We start from the raw sequence: 14,372 nt of genomic DNA on the forward strand, positions 1-14,372 counted from the left end.
ATAACTATCGATACTATCGTTAATTTCCCATCACCTATATTTCAAAGGAAAATGAGAGGTACAAATCAGGAGATCGACTTATAAAGAAGCAATGCCAATGCACAGACCAATCCAAATCCAAATTTGATCAAATCAGTTGGAAATCATGAGAGAAATCATTTCACAAAATGTTAGCCTAATCGGATGAAAATTGCGCTCAGTGCCGCAGAGCTTACTTTTGTTCAATTTTGCAAATTCGATAGTATCAGTGTCGATAGGTAGAATATCAATCGATATTCAGACAAAAAGTAAAATATCGATACTTGGTAAACTCTAACATGAGGTGGTTAAACCAAAATCTACCTATGGCCTTTAAAAAAAGAATGGGTTGCCTGCTTTCGGCTTGTTGTGTGAATTCAATGGCGGCTTTTAAATTAAAAAAAAAATACGTTCCCTAGAGATTTATTGGCTGCGTGAGGAAATATTTTTGCCAATCATCCAAATGACATTATATTTTAGCCATTCCACCACTTTTTAATTGCAAAGATCTCCACTTGATACAGATTATAGTGATAGCATAACATTCTCGATATACCTGGGTATTGTAGTATGTTTGTAGCCGCTGCTTGGCCAAAGAGAAAGCTGCCTTAACTCACGGCAGCTATTTGTTTAGCAGCAATGTCCAGAAAAAATTAAGCTTAGCATCAAATTCAGTGATTAGAACCTGCTGAGTATTGAAGAAGATTTCTGAAGCAACATTTACCAGATCACAACACTATATAGCATTATTAGTCTGACAACTGCAGCAAATACTACGTAGTTTTAACCCTCAAACTTTTGCATATGTCCCTATGGGAGGTGTATAGGAAAATAGTGGCCTTTCAAAGATGATGGATTTTTTGTTCAGCAACCACTTAGGCCTTTTGGACTTTCAGTAACTGAAACTTGCTCTCCTTCCAAGGAGTGGGTCTAAAGATTACCTCTTGACTGTCGTGGCTCGCTGCTTTGTAGCCCATATTTTAGATTTTTCCATTTATATATACTGAACTCACATGTTGGATCTTGCTATGCAGTAGGCCAGTTCAGGAAGTACGTTAACGGCATATTCATTCAGGAATAGGTTTAAAACATCTGTAAATACTATCGGTTTTTCCTTCCCGACGACTACTTCAGCAATACCATGCAATGTTCGACCGTATTTAGATTTGGAAGTAGTAGAATTCGTACAGTCTTCTCAATGATGGAACAAGTTTGTGCTGGGATCGACTAACACCCCCTATACTATAAATTCGTTCTGTTTGCTGGTTAGTTCTCCTTTTCGTCGTTAAATTTTTCTGCTGTTTTGTTATTCTCTTCGTCGTAGTATTTATATGCACTGATTCGTTCGCCGTAGGACTTATTACCGCTGCTTCGTTCTTATATTCGATGTAGGATCTTTTGCACTTTTATAGGTTGTGTTATGGTACTTTTTCCGTTACTTCGCTTTGACGTAGGATTTTCCTTCGCTGATTCATTTTCCCTCTCGTCGTAGGATTGTCTTTCGCTGCTTCGTTCTTCTTTTCGACGTACGATTTTTTTTCACTGTTTGTTCCCCTTTTCGCCATGGAATTTTTCTGCTCCTTCGTTACTCTATTCGTTGTAAGATTTGCTGGATAGTTCTTCTTTTCGTCGTTGGATTTTCTTTCCTTTCCCGTTTCAGCATAAGATTTAAACCGCTCATTTCTTCTTCTATTTAACATTGAGTTTTCTTCGCTAGTTTGTTCTTCTTTTCATCGTGGGATTTTTATGCTGTTTCGTTATTCCCGCCGTCATAGTTTATTTTCACTGCCTTGCTCTTCTATACGTCGTAGGATTTTCAGGACTTTGTTCTCCTTTCCGACGCAGATTTTTTTCCACTTCTCCGATTTGTCGTAATATTTTTCTTCGCTTCTCCGTTTTCCCTCCCGTCGTAGGATTTTTTCCTGCTGCTTCGTTCTTTTATTCGGCGTAGGATTTCCTGTGCTACTTTGTTTCCCTTTTTGCCACAAAATATTTCGGATCCTTCGTTACTCTACTCGTCGTAGGATTCGCTGGATAATTATTCTTTTCGTCGTAGGATTATTTCTTTCGTTCTTCGCATCGTCGTTGGATTTTCCCACGTTACCCGTTTCGCTATAAGATTTAAACCGCTCTTTCCTTCTTCTATTCGTTGTTGCATTTTCTTCGCAAGTTTGTTCTCCTTTTGTACGTAGGATTTTTCCGCTGTTTCGATAATCTCTTCGTCATAGTATTTCTGCGTTTTGTTATCCTTTTCGCCGTAGAATTTTTTTCCTACTCCTGCGTTCTTCGCTTTGTTGTATAACTACCCTTCGCTACTTCGTTCTTCCTCTCGTCATAAGATTTTTTTCGCTACTTGGTTCTTCTATTTGTCGTATGATTTTCTGCGCTACCATGTTTCTCTTTTCGTTGAAGGATTTTTTCTTGACATCTTGACTTGACTTGACATCTTTAGGTTCTAAAAGCTTAAAATTTTCAGTCGATTGCTCTAAAATTCGCTATGTGCAGTACAAATGCACATGGTGTTTAACACCAACGACTCAAATAGGTCTATTAACAGACGTTGCCTCCAGATTTGATTTATTGAGCCCCTAGCAGCCCGATTTGTACATGTAGTACACCTATGACTTACAACACCCATCTCAAATCTGTACAGATCTTCGTTTTCTAGTAGGACTTGTCTAGAAAGTCTTTGGAATGGGCCCAAAAAAAATCTTATGTGTACTCCATGTAAGCATCAGGCTTCTAGCGGCACAAGAAGTCAATTCGGGAGATAGTTTAATATGGGGCTATATCTGTTTAAATTGTTCTGACAGAATTCTTCTGGAAAGTCACGGGATATTCAAGGAACTTGATAAATCATATCCATAGTATACAAATAAAGAATTTCACTAAAAACAATACATATTTTAAAAGGATCAGAGATTGTGCGAAAATATTTTTTTATCTACCAGTGGTATCCGGAGATTAGTTTTATATATACCTGAATTTGGAGTTGGCAACAAGATCATGATACAAATCTTTTTACAACCATTAGATTTGTGGTTGCAATTTGTGACGCCTCTTTAAACGTGCTGCACCGTTGATTTAAGCGATCATCTGATAATGCGATGCATGCAGATTGTTGAACGATGGCCAAGATATTGGCAACCACAAAACCACTTAAATTTCCAAACACCACACCGCCACCATAAAACACCATTCGACGGTGGGAGCTTTGAATGCTTCTTGTTATGCACTTTTTTTTCTTACTCATAAACAAAAGCGAAACATATAGAGATCGGCGATAACGCGGCCGATAATAACGGACGATAAACACATTTAAATAGAAACAAATAAACAAACATTTCTGAGACACAAACTTACACACTTCTATATTTGTTCTTGCTTAGGTACTATGCGAATTTTAACCATTCTTACTCTCACTACCGACCGACCGTTCGAGCTGGTGAGCGATTAACTGATTTGTTTTCGGCAAAGAGAGTCAAAACATTTTCACATTTAACAGACGAACGCGCGCAAAATCGTCTCCCACAGTCTTCTTAGCATTGCTGCTCACTAAATGCAGGCTCGCCTTGGTTGGCTGATCAAGACGCTGGCTGTTATTTTTCTATATGGAGAATCTCTTGTTCGTTCAGAGCGCATATCGTCGCAGCGCTCTATCATGTGTCTGCTTATCTTTCGGCCCCAGAGAAATCACTCTTTTTTTCAAGAAAATTTGCTCTCAAGTACCTAAAATATTTTGCATTGTGACGACCATTGACCAACAGACATGGGAATTGAAAAAAATTGTTTAAGCATGCTCTTATTCTGCCTAGAATCTCCGCACTGACTACTCAACACAAAAAAAGTAGTGAATAAATAATATTTTTTTTTCAATGATTGCAACGCGAACAATGTGAAGGATCCAGCGACAATTTTAAACTGGTTTCAGTCACAACCAAGTCTTCAGGTTTGTTTATTTTCAAATGCGCGCAAAAACGAAGAGATCCAATTCTACAATACCGAGTCATAAGCCAGACGGACGGACGGAAGGCACCAACCAAAGGATGATGAAAAAAAAAACTAAATAAACGTCTGTGAAATTTGAGCTCCAATACACCATGCCACCACTTACGATACGAACGTACAAACGCCCCAGTCTACATAATTCATACAATGTTGCAAAAGCAGCGCTGCTACCGAATAAATGCTTCAATAACAGCAACATAAGAGAGGGCTGAGGCAAAAAAAATGCCAGCACACAGTCACACACACACACTCCGTCATGTGAATGAGAAGATCGCAATGGGAAGCTAAGGAGCCATGAAGAGTACATTGAATATCTTTTTGAGAAACAGTGCTGCCATTTTAGTGTTTTTTTTTTTTTGTCAGAGAAAAAAAGAAACCGAAACTTTTTATTTAATTAAAATTTAAGTGTTCAAAAAGGGCAGGGACCGATATTCCTAGAGCTTTCAGATAATGTAGAAGAGTTTCGCTCCCGGTGTAAATTGGCGTAGGTTGATATCAGACGGGAGGAGCGGACCCTCTGCCTTACCGAAATTTTTATGAATGCTATATCTCGGAAATGGTCATATCGAAATTGGTATAGACCTTTGGGCTCAAATAATCAGAGGGAACGGTCCAACCACAAACTCCCCAGATATTTAGATATAGAGTTCGAATCTAATATAAAAATTGGCTTCATGCATCTATAAGTCGTCACAGCCCCACCACCCTTCTCCGGATATAGTAATGTACACCGATTGACAATATGGATATCAAATGTAAGGTTTCTGAAAGTAGAGTACGAATTTTATACTAATTTCTGGGACCAGGTATCTAGGAGGCCGCTCCACGCCACAAAAAATCCTCCAAAAAACATGAGTACCGAGTGGTGCAATATGGAAATCAAATGAAAGCTCTTTGCATATAGCAGCCGACCTAGCCCACAGAATACCCTTCACCTGACATATGAATTGAACGGAGCAAATTGGAACCATCAATCTGGGGGCCACTCCATACCCAAAATAGGAATACTTTGAGGCTTAAATGAAAGGTCTTTGAAAGTAGTAAAGTGCTATATAAATTTAGCTCCCGGTTGTGGGACCGCATTGTACCCCCCAACAACCACAAAACTGGTATAGGTTAGATAAGCGTGGCAGTCCTTAACATACTCACACACCCACAGCGGCGAAAGACCAAGGCCTATGGCACTGATAATCCGACCACGCGAGCAACTCGGCTGAAGAACCCCTCAAAACTGCTATATTAACCCAAACACTACGGAACTCAAGTGAAAGCTGTTTGGAAGTAAGGCACGAATTTCTTCTTGTTATTGCGGGTCAAGGATCTGAGGGCCTTACCAGCATCAAAAATCTCCCCAACAGGACACGGAGGTTGATCAAAACAATTTTTAACTTAAATGAAAGCTCTTTCAAAGCAGAGTACTAATATGGTATCATAATTTAGGAAAAAGTCTCTGCAAAGCCGCCCACTCCCTTACGAGGACCGGGACAGAATGAACTCATATAGGGCCATACACCGCCCCTTAAATCCCATCGCGATATATAGACCCAATACGACAAAATGGAACTTAAATGATAATTAATTAATATTCGGCATAAAACATAGAGGGGGGTGACCTACCCCCATAAAACCCTCTACACTATCATGTAGGCGGATCAAGAGCCATTTTAGGATATAGCGAAGCACATCGGGCCAAAGTATCTCCATAGACTTACATATAAAAGTCTATGAGTTTCCATACAAAAACGCCAAAACAGGCATTTAGGTCCACCGGGACGATATGGGACTCATACGAAAGTAGTTTGGAAGTAGAATATGAATCTGACTAAACGGAAATGCAAACCGATTGCTACAATATTGGAATTAAATAAAGGGACTTTTAGAATAGAGTATGACTCATACATCCAAACTTGTTATATAACTGATCCAGGTCTGTACATATGTCCGTTTTAGGGGTGTTTTGGAGGGAGAGGTGGTTCTCCAAACACTTGATCCGCCAATAGGATATCAGATACGTTTTCTAGACCAATCACGACAACATGGGACTCAAGTGAAATGTGTTTAAGTTTTGAAAACGTATCTGATATCCTTTTGTGGGATTAAGGGTTTGTGGAACCACCCCGCCCTTCAAAACATGCCTAATGGCAATATTGGATTCAAATGAAAGCTATTTGAGAGTGCAGCACGAAATTGATACCCACTTTGGGACCAAGTTTCAAGGGGTCCACCCCACAGTTGTAACACCCCTCAAATAGGACGTATTTGCGGACCATATGGAAATATGGCGCTCAGATGAAAGGTATTTTAAAGTAGAGCACGCATTTGATATCTATTCTCAGGACCAAGACACTGAGTGGCCGGCCCATTCCTATAAACATCCTTAAACCGGACATATTTGCCGACTATGGAAATATGGGGCTCAAATGAAAGATATTTGGGAGTCGAGCAGGAATCTGATATAAACATTCGGGACCAAGTGTCTTGGTGCCCCAAAACAATCCCAAATAGAAAGTTTTTGCTGACCATGACGATTTATTTGGGCTCAAAGTGAGTGGGGCACGATGTTGATATATTTTATATGACTTGCCAGCTGGTACGATTTTCACACCGCTCGTTTGACACAACATTTTGAACATTCCGTACAAATATCTTTTTTCATATACATTGAAGTTCATAGAAAAATTCATCAATCAGTGATTTTCATGCCAAATTTCGTGCGAATTTTAAGCTTTTGAAAAATTTCTGCAAAAATTAGATTTCCCAAAAAGATTTTGTCAATATTAGATTTTTCCAGATAATATAGTTGCAATAGATAAATAATTTAATCAACTTTTGAATTTTTTGTTACATATTTGAAAAAAATCCTTTTTTCAACTTTTTATTCTTTATGAAAGATTAGCATCACTGCTCAATCGAATGAGAGTGGCCCCATAGTATAGTCCCCGATTGAAGAGTATTTAAGTAAGTACCTCGCCTGAGGTAAACAGTGTACATACTTAGATGAATCTTTTGCCCGCATTAAACAAATATGACACACATAATACAATGACACTAATACTCATACTCCTTCCCACTGGGTTAGTGATACTGTGTAAGGTGTATAAATAATGAAACTATGGGAGCATCAAACTTTATTTCCAATACATTTGTTCGTGAGAGTGTGCGTGTGTGCATACATACAAACATCGGCAATTGAGATACTTATCGTATGTGCTATTGAACTCTGTAATAACTTGAATTTTGTCATAGAACATTTAAGGCGCAAGTAGATAGCCTTCTTTGAATGCCTACGTTTTCGGCAAAGCTTGTCATAAAAAATAAAAGTCTACACCTATCCTACAGTCTGCACCTATCCTACATGCTTGCTATATCTAATTCTGAACCTATTTGGAGGAACTTCGACAAAGGTTTTCAAATGGGTGATAAATAATCTGTATCAAATTGTAATAACTACGACTCTATACGAGTCAATAGGGCGTTGTACATTGGACCGTCCTATCCCATAAGGGGGAATATTTTTTTTTTGCAAGTAGAGAAACACATACCCTCAATTTTTTTCCTTTTGATCCTAATCGAAATACAATTAGGATATCTCTCAAATTTCAAAGAGATTCTCTACTCGTTCTCACACGGCATATTTTAAACAATATTTTTTTTTTATTTTCTCCCACTGTGCGACGTCTAAAGTTGGATTGGGCGACGAAGCATTCGCTCAATGGGTACTAGAGGGAAGATCAGCCAGATGCATTGCAAGAGCTACCAATTCATCCAGAAAAAGACACAGCTTGGTGCGGTTCATGGGCTGGTGGCATCATTGGACAGTACTTCTTCAAAGATGATGCGAATCGCAATGTAACTGTGAATGGTGAGCGCTACCGTGAGATGATATCCAACTTTGTTTTTGCCCAAAATGCAAGAGCTTGAATTGCATGACATGTGGTTCAACAAGACGGTGCCACATGCTACACAACACGCATAACAATGAACTAAGTGAGAGGCGAGTGCGGTGAACATTTTATTTCACGTTCGGGACCGGTCAATTGGCCGCCTTGATCGTGCGGTTTAACAAATTTAGATTATTTTTTGTGGGGCTATGTTAAAGCTCATGTCTGTACATACAAGAACGCTTCAATTGACGCATTGGAAGACAACATTGAAGCATTTCATGAAAGATTTCATGCATTTTTCTGAGTATTATTTTTTTTTTTTTTTTTTTTGAAAACATTTCTGTAGCTCGTAGAAAATTACCTTTTATATATAAAATTCCTTTTAAAAGCTCAAACATTACCGTGCAACACTACTGTAGCTATGAAAAAATGTTAAGTTTGACTGAAAAATATTTCCTGATTCGGCTTAGCCATGTTCGTCTGTCCGCATATCCTTTCAGTGCTGATAGTCCGTCAGTTTTTTTTTCAGATTAAATTTTCAGACGAAATTTGGTTTGGAATGTTTTAATACCCATCTGAAAACCTCTGATAAATTTCGTCAAAGCCGATTCAGATTTTGTGTCTGTTAAAATCATGCTACAGTCTTTAATAAATAACAAATAAAAGCGTGCTAAGTTCGGCAGGGCCGAATCCAACATGGCTAACATTTGTTAAGTTATTTGCCCGGTATCTCTTTAAATGTAAACGAAGTAGAATGGATAAGAATTACTATTGGGGCTATATCAAGTTATAAACCGATTTGGGACATATTTGTTTTGGATGATGGAAGTCATTGTGCAAAATTTCAGGATATCCTTATAGGGGCACAAGAAGTAAAATCGAGAGATCGGTTTATATGAGATCTGTATCAGGTCATGTACCGATTCAGCCTATATTTGGAAGGTAGATCGAAGGTCATTGGAGAAATCGTTGTGCAAAATTCAGCGAAATAGGACAAGAATTGCGTGCTCTATGGGCTCAAGAAGTGCAATCGGGAGATCGGTTTATATTATAGCCAGGGACTTAAAACGAAAGAACTCATTGAGATGAACAAAATTAAGCCAAAGAAAATATGGCTTATAGCTTTATATGGGAACTATCAGCTACCAGATATATGTCGCCCTATTGTGAACTAAAATGACTTTAAGGCACACATCTGTCAAACAAATTTTCACGAAATTTAGCACAGACTAATTTCTTAAGACTCTAAATTTGGTCGATGAATTTTATAAACATCGGTTCAGGTTTAGATATATCTACCATATATATGCAAGCTCGTTTTTCAACTTTATTCCCAGATATATGTCGCCCTATTGTGAACTAAAATGACTTTAAGGCACACATCTGTCAAACAAATTTTCACGAAATTTAGCACAGACTAATTTCTTAAGACTCTAAATTTGGTCGATGAATTTTATAAACATCGGTTCAGGTTTAGATATATCTACCATATATATGCAAGCTCGTTTTTCAACTTTATTCCCATATCAAGCAGATTAATAAATCAATATTCCCGAAATTTTTGCAAATTGATTTCATAAGCATCTCATACTATGTGTGCTCAGTTTGGTAGAATCGGTTCAGATTTGGATTTAGCTGACATATATATTAACCAACCAAATTGCACTTATGAATCCATAATACGCTTTTAAATTTCGTTGCAATCGGTACAGATTTAGGTATACCTACCTCATACACATATTACCTTAAACGCATGAAAGTCTTTTATATGATTTCAGTGGCTATTAACTATTTATCGTATTGGAAGTCATAATTTTGCATTAAATGCTTAATTATAGCGATTTCTAAAAAAGGTTTAATGTTTATGGAGCAAGAAGTAAAATCGCAACATAGGCTTATAGGGGAGTCAAATATCAATGGATACGGCTCATACACAATTTTCAATGATCTGTTCTATCAAAAAGGATCTGTGCAAAATTTCAAGTGGATACCTCTCTGCCCCTTCATGCTATCGTGATTTTATTTGAAGACGGACGGACATATTTCTGAAGCTGTTAAATCAGAAAAGTTGTATATATCAGTCAAAACGTAAAAAAGTCCACAAATTCCTTTTGCAATATGGTAAAGGGGACTTTGCTGAAGATATTTAACTTAAATTTTGGTTAACGGTCGGTGAGGCTAAGCAACTACAGGGGAAGAATATTAATTATATTTAAAAATCGGAGCGAAAACAAGTAAAAAGGCGTTAAGTACGGCCGGGTCGAACTTTGGATACCCACCACCTCGAGTATATATGTAAACCACCTTTCGTCATAATCCGGTGAAAAATTCATAATTTATGCCCCCATAGCAGCTTTATCGCAATATGGTTCGATTTGGACCAAATTCGATACGGATATTGAGTGGTCTAATAAGTACAAGTCATTGTTCAATTTTGTAGAACAAAATATTGGTCTTTTTGGTAGCCATATCCAAATATAGACCGATCTGAACCATATACGATACGGATCTCGAAAAGCCTAACATAAGTCAATGTGTAAAATTTCAGCGAAATCGGATTATAAATGTGCCTTTTATGGGGCCAAGACTTTGAATCGAATTTTCGAATATCCAAAGCTAACTCAGCACTTCGCCCATTTTGTCTATTTGCAATGAACATTAATGCGTTACTGGTCCAGTATCAATTAGAAAAGCCGGATAACGCACCATAATGACTGTCTTTCCGAAAAAAGTTGAAAACAATGACTGCAAGAACCGTTATATTTGCAAGAACAAACACCATCACCTAAATTTTGATAAACGAAACATCAAAAATTCCAAATTTTGGCCGCTTTTTTCGATTTCCGCTTATAGTGCGCCGATAGGTCCCTTCCTGGACATTTTAGCGAATACAATTTTCCAAAAAAAAAAATTTGAAATATTTTTATCCATATCACAGTTATAGAAGGATTTTGAGAATTTTTTGATTTCGAATCACAGTATTTTTTATACCCTCCACAATAGGAAGGAGGTATACTAATTTCGTCATTCCGTTTGCAACACCTCAAAATATGCGTCTAAGACTCCATAAAGTATATATATTCTTGATCGTCATGATATTTAAAATCGATCTAGCCATGTCTTTCCGTCTGTCGAAAGCACTCTAACTTTCGAAGGAGTGAAGCTGGGCGCTTGAAATTTTGCACAAATACTTCTTACTAATGTAGGTTGGTTGGGATTGTAAATGGGCCAAATCGGTCAATGTTTTGATATAGCTGCCATATAAACCGACCTTGGGCCTTGACTTCTAGAGTGCGCAATTCTTATCCGATTTATCCGATGAAATTTTGCATGAAGTGTTCATGAAGTATAGTCTAAATCAGTCCATAACTTGATATACCCGCCATATAAACTGACTTCCCGATTAGACTTCTTGAGCATCTAGAGGGCGCAATTCCTATCCGATTTGACTGAAAATGTGCATGACGTGTTTCGTTAGGACTTCCAGCAACTGTGCTAAGTATGGTTAAAATTGGATCATAACCTGATATAGCTGCTATATAAACCGATCTTGGGTCTTGACTTCTTGAGGTTTTAGAGGGCGCAATTCTTATCCGATTTAGCTGAAATTTAGCATGAAGTGTTTTGTTCTGACTTTCAACAGCCGTGTCAAGTATGGTCTAAATCCGCTCATATCCTCATATAACCGATATATAAACCGATCTCCCGATTAGACTTCTTGGGCTTCTAGAGGGCGCAATTCTTATCCGATTAAGGTAAAAACTTGCATGAAGTGTTTTGTTTTGAATTTCAACAACTGTGTCAAGTATGATTTTAATCCGTCCATATGCCGATATAGCTGCTATATAAACGGATCTCCCGATTAGACTTCTTGGGCTTCTAGAGGGCGCAATTCTTATCCAATATGGTTGAAATTTTGCATATGTCGTTTTGGCATGACTTCAAACAATTGTTCCAAGTATGGTCTAAATCGGTATATAACTTGATATAGCTGCCATATAAACGGATCTCCCGATTAGACTTCTTGGGCTTCTAGAGGGCGCAATTTTTATCCAATATGGTTGAAATTTTGCATATGTCGTTTTGGTATGACTTCCAACAAGTTTGACTTTTTGAGTCTCTGGAGGGCGCAATTATTACTCGATTTGCATGAAATTTTGAAGGTGGTGTTTTTCTATTTGAAAAATAGAAAACTTGACAAGTGCATTCCATGGTGGAGGGTATATAACATTCGACCCGGTAGAACCTATCACGCTTTTACGTGTTTACTTTAAGCGCCTTAGCAAGCGCATTTATCTACCGATCTTCTCAAAATTATGCACAGCGATTTCCTCTAAAAGTTCGTTTACATTGCCCACTAAATTCGGATTTATGACCTTTTCAAGATTTAAGTGCTAATTCCTGAGTTTTTTTTTTTGCAGGTTTTACCATACAAAAATAAATCCCATTTTAGCAGGATTTATTTTTAAATCCAAAATAAATCCGATTTCATGGCTGAATAATCGATAAAAGTACCAAAATATGCAACTGTTGTGCATGGATGTGTGTGATATGCATATTCATGCATATGCATGTACGCTTGTGTATGTCACTTAAATCCCCAAAAAGCAGTGTAAACGGATAGGATTTGTTTTTGGATTTAGTTAAAACCAGATCATACACATTTCAATGTAAACGTGCTATAAGACTCCTATTATATGTACGGATTTTGGTCGAAATTCTTAATTTTATATTTAAGCAAATTTTAACTTCAAAGGCTAAGCCTGCAAAGTGGTGTACGGCGTCAAAATGTTGATTTTTCCCGTATGGAAAAATTTTCCGGATGTGATTATCGCATGTAGTTATAGAAACAAATTTATTCGCACTTAGTCTTTTTTTTCCATGAGGCGATTCGTGATTGCTCAGTTCATTTTAATTCTTGGTTTGCCCACTTTTTTTAAACGCCCCATTGCGGAATCTCATATTAATTAAAATGTTCCCTCGTTTATCTTCGATTTAAAAATGTTTTACATTTTACTCTAGTTTCGTGTAACAGGTGCCATTTACTTTTAGAACTGCTTGCATGACTTTGCCCTGCCATTGGCAATGAAAAATTGCCAGCAAAAAAAATTGAAACAAGAAATAACAGTCCGCCAGCTTGCATGACTGCAAGAAAACGTATGCTCAGTCAATGTCACTCAGGGGATAGAAGAGAGGATATGAAAAAAAATCTAAAAGTGAAAAAAAACGCAACGTCATATAGTGGCGGATCATATACCTACCCTCATAGGTGCAAATGCGAAACAAATACCCCCATCATGCAAAGAGTGGGGGAAGGGCCCGAGGGCCTCCAACAGATTTTGAAAAGTTTACATTTGTAGAAAAAAGTACACACAATTTATACGAATTGTGACAATAATTTAAAACCCTATACATATATAAAAAAATATAATTTATTGTATAGTATAATGAAATCTAAAGACAAGGTGAACAAATCGCCATAAGAATCAAGAAAGAGACTATGGCAAACTTGCACTCAGTTATCGTGTATAAGCTAGAGAGGGAGAGAGAGAGAGAGAGCGAACGAAGGAGCAGAAACTTGTCTGGCACAAGACGCGATTTTGCATTATTTTCTATAAAATTGAACATTGCAAACGGAAATGTAGAAGAAAAACTTAAATAGATTTTGTTGCAGGCCACCCTCGCTGCGCCCTCACACACCTCTATCAACACCCTTGGATTCACTCTGGTACAACTTTGAAAATATTCACCATCATGATATAGACTCTGACGTCGTTGCCTCTTTTACCGCTCGCTACCGCCTTATATGCGACCAATGCAATTTTACAACGATTGCAAATAAAAAAAAAAAACACTTGGCACGTGTATGAAATATTTCCTCGTACCTGTTCAACCCCATCCCCCTTTACAGTGCCAGTCGAATTCAACATGTCATGCATTAATATATGGTCATATACACACATCTGATAGCTTAGGCTGTGGCAAACAATAGAATGGGTCGTTGGGTGAAGTAAAACGGCAATAGGCGTGCTCATACCAGTGAAGGTGGTGTTAGAGATTTTATGGCTTTTGTGAATTTTGTTACTGTAAGGCTATCCAGGTTTTCAATGTACCAAATTTCAGCTAAATCGTATAATCATATGCCATTTTTGGGTGGAAGAACTTCAATCGGGAGATCGGTCTATATAGGATGTATATTCAGATACGGTCAAGCATAATTGGCACGAACATCAAAGCACCTAAAGAGATCACCGTGCCAAATTTCAACGAAATCAGGTGATAAATGCGCCTTTTAAGGGCCTAACAACTTAAATCGCGAGATCGGATTATATGGCAACTATATACAAATATAGTCAGATCTAGACTATACTCGAAACGTATGTCGTGGGCCTATTGCAACTCATTAGGTTAAATGGGACCAAGACCTTAAAACGGAAAATCGGTATGTATGGCATCAAGGGT

General features: G+C 37.7%; 1 protein-coding gene across 1 annotated transcript in view; it reads right to left on the bottom strand.

Annotated features, from left to right (window-relative positions):
* The window catches only part of LOC106081004 (protein doublesex), a 320,938-nt gene extending 317,578 nt beyond the window's left edge, over positions 1–3,360 (bottom strand). The window contains exon 1 of the mRNA XM_059363969.1: positions 2,999–3,360. The gene's annotated coding sequence lies outside the window, so the exon portion shown is untranslated. The remainder of the gene's footprint in view (positions 1–2,998) is intronic.
* Between the last annotated feature and the right edge of the window lie 11,012 nt (positions 3,361–14,372).

Source organism: Stomoxys calcitrans, chromosome 2 (assembly GCF_963082655.1).
Source record: "Stomoxys calcitrans chromosome 2, idStoCalc2.1, whole genome shotgun sequence".
Lineage (NCBI taxonomy): Eukaryota > Metazoa > Arthropoda > Insecta > Diptera > Muscidae > Stomoxys > Stomoxys calcitrans.